This window comes from Rhinoderma darwinii, unplaced genomic scaffold (genome assembly GCF_050947455.1).
Source record: "Rhinoderma darwinii isolate aRhiDar2 unplaced genomic scaffold, aRhiDar2.hap1 Scaffold_464, whole genome shotgun sequence".
Taxonomy (NCBI): domain Eukaryota; kingdom Metazoa; phylum Chordata; class Amphibia; order Anura; family Rhinodermatidae; genus Rhinoderma; species Rhinoderma darwinii.
Window position 1 is genome coordinate 81,607 of NW_027464009.1, and position 3,309 is coordinate 84,915.

The 3,309-nt window shown below is 37.0% G+C and overlaps 1 long non-coding RNA gene across 1 annotated transcript; it reads right to left on the reverse strand.

Moving 5' to 3' along the window:
* Positions 1 to 2,452: 2,452 nt before the first annotated feature.
* LOC142718387 (uncharacterized) lies at positions 2,453 to 3,077 on the reverse strand. Its single transcript, XR_012872514.1, has 3 exons — positions 3,024 to 3,077; positions 2,776 to 2,844; positions 2,453 to 2,490 (listed from the first exon to the last, which is right to left on the reverse strand). It is a non-coding gene; the product is annotated as an uncharacterized LOC142718387 (long non-coding RNA).
* Positions 3,078 to 3,309: the final 232 nt, after the last annotated feature.

Genomic DNA, 3,309 nt, shown 5'->3' on the forward strand with positions numbered 1-3,309 from the left:
AGGAGAACACAATTCCTGCAGCTCCGTACTATGGAGCTATAGGTGCTCTATGTCAGATTAATATGGAATCAGACCGAAAACCCCCGACATGTCTATGGGCGCCATATTACGACTCTGTATAACTCGGAGGTGGTATAGAGGCATAACATGATGCTGTACATGAACCCCATATCTGTGTATATAACATTTATATCAATGACAAGAATGATCTTAAAGACTGAAGTAAACGTTACCTGCACGGTAGATGGTTTCTGCCTTCTCAGGAGATGTTTTTCCTGCATTGATTTTACGAGCTAAAAATTAAAAATGAAATCATTTAAAATTCCATGAAGTTAGAATAAAATAAGTAATACAAATCCTGATATTGTGATATTATAGCTATAACTGTGTGATGCTTCTAATATTGGGATAGATAGAAGAACTTGTCATCATAAGATAAGAGACATAACAGTCTGTGCCCAGGTCCAGACCAAATATGACTGACAGTGACTGGTATATAGTATATCTACTCTCATAACGACTGATACATCCACTGGTAACAGGCTGTGGCATTAGTGGGCATTACCATGACACTGGACCTGCCTGTCCTGACACAAACACAAATTCTATTATATCATTCCAGTGTATGTGACTTATATTCTCTTACTCAACGGCATCTTATAATTATTTACTTGTTAGAAATGTCATTAAATGGATATTATGTCAATCAGGAAACTTTTCCCTAACCTGAGTCTCAGAGTTACATGTGTTACTGTGTGATCTGCTGTGTCTTTGTACATAGAGGTGGATCTACAGCCTAGCCTCCCTGTTTATATGAGATACCATGTTATATTATAAGTGGTATTATCTCAGTGTCTATAAAGAATTACCTCACATAGAACTTACCGCGCTTCTTTTTAGTACCAGCCATCATCTTCTTTAATATTTTTAGCTCTTTCTGTATATCGGTTTCACCTACATGATAAAATTCCAGCCATTAACCTTTATTATTCTAGAGGTAGGTTGTCCAGATCTGGTACAATATCTACCTCATTGTCTACAATTTTCTTAGAAATGTCTCATTGATTAGCAGCATTTACAGTTCTGCTTGGTTTGTATTGTATTAGTCGGAGCAGTTAGATTTCTACTATAACGTGTCGGCTTTTTCCTGAAACTAAAAAGCCGCCATCATGGATGTAACAAATATCCTGCTGCTGAGGTGCAAATAATTTACTGCAACTTATTTACTATTCAAGACCTAACTACACCCAAAACCTAAAAATTCCCTGGTGACTGCAATAGACCCCACTATCCCTCTTCTACCCATGTCACAATCACAGGGTCCCTTAGTTAACCGTGTACCTGCCTGTGACATGGAGGGGACATTGTGGTCACTGGGGATTTCATTTCCCTGACTAATAATATAGTCACCCTGCAGGGTCAAGTGTGAGAAATAGATGATTTTAACCCCTGTAGAGCCACTAACTTGTTAGTCCATTAATAAATGTATTCCTATGTACAGTATTATTTATTACATCTGTGAGGGTCATTCTTTACAAGTTTATATATATAATATGAATGATGTAATAGACTGGAGAAGACGTTACCTGCATGGTCGGATGTTTCTACGTCCTCATTGATTTTACGACCTGAAAATTAGTAATAAAATTATTTTAGAGGTTATAAGTTAAGAGCAAACGAAGTATGACTCCTGATATTGTGTTATTATAGATATAAGTGTGTGATGCTTATAACTCGTCAAATAGATTCAAGAACTTGTAGTCATAAGATAAAAGACATAACGCTCTGTGCCCAGGTAACTGCCAAATATGACCGACAGTGACTGGTAAGCAGTATATCTACTCTTATAATGACTGATATATCCAATGGTAACAGGCTGTGCATTAGTGGGCATTGCCATAACACTGATTTCCTTACATCATATTCAGTCCACTACCATAAGTACTCTGATGTGTCCTCCTAATGTACAACTCTGCAGTGTATTATTATTGTTCATTCTACTAAACCAGATTACTTGCCCCTCATCACAGTAAAGCTATGGGGTATAGTGTGTTGGAGGACAATATAGTGTATGTTGTCAGTCAATGCAGAATATGAGTGTGAACTGCATCAGGAGATTTTTTTTTTCATTGATTGTGGAATAAAGTGTCATGTAGAGCAAAGGGCCAAATCCTTGTATGTTATTCTAATGGGTCATATATAAAGACTGGTGAGTGGTGTGCCAGTCTGGAAAGGGGTGCAGTATGTCTTTGTACATAGCGGTGGATCTACCACCATATTGTCCCTCTTTGTATGAGATAATAATATTACTACTGCCTCGAGACAGTTACTGTCTATAGAAATACATTGGGTCATAGTTACATGTAATTTTCAGGAGATTAATTGTCTCAATGGTTATAAAGAAATTCCTCAGACAGAACTTACCAAGCTTTCTCCTAAATACAACCCGGATTTTCTTTGGTTGAATTGTTGTGGTAAAACCGATTTCTCCTGTATGATAAAAATTCACATTCACTTTTATTATTGAAGATTTCCTTTTTACCAAATAGACTACAGGGATGTAACTGAGTATTCAGACTCTCTTAGGAATTATTATTTCCAGATAAGAGCGTCATATATATTTCCTGTAATATTTCCATGATTTCCAGTCCCCTCTACATCTCCGCTTCTTCTACACTGGGACATTTGGAGATGTTATATTTTTATTAATTGTAGATTCCACATGAAGAACAAGATATGAGGCTGAGAACAACAAGAAGATCAAGATGAACCTACCATGGAGAATTCCACGTGGAACAATGATGGATTTTAGTTGTTTTTTGGTGGAAATTCCATTGGAGTGTCCTATGTGAGAAAGTACATGAATTACCCTCCATAACTATATATTCATAGCTCGTCCAGTATATTCTATTACATAGAAGTCATTAAACTGCATTATTAATCATCTACTTTATATATAGAAACTTCGTACTATATATCAGCCTCGTACTAGAACAGACAATATATGTATCTAGAGAACTCACCGATCCCCTGTAGATCAGAAGCAGTCGGGGATGTAAACCCCTGTGTTGTGCTTGTTGTTACTGCACTTGTTGGACCTGGAAGAAAATACAGAGAAATTGTTTATCTAATCCTAATAATCCTAATCCATTAACTCTGTACTACATGACTATATGTGGTGAAGCATGTATAAGCGGAGCCGTTATGTCCTCTATGGATAGATATGAGTCTGTTCTATAATGTGTTATTATATTACCTGCAGGGGATGTGGTCGTGGTGGTCGGCAACGGTTGTTCAGTTGCAGCAGAC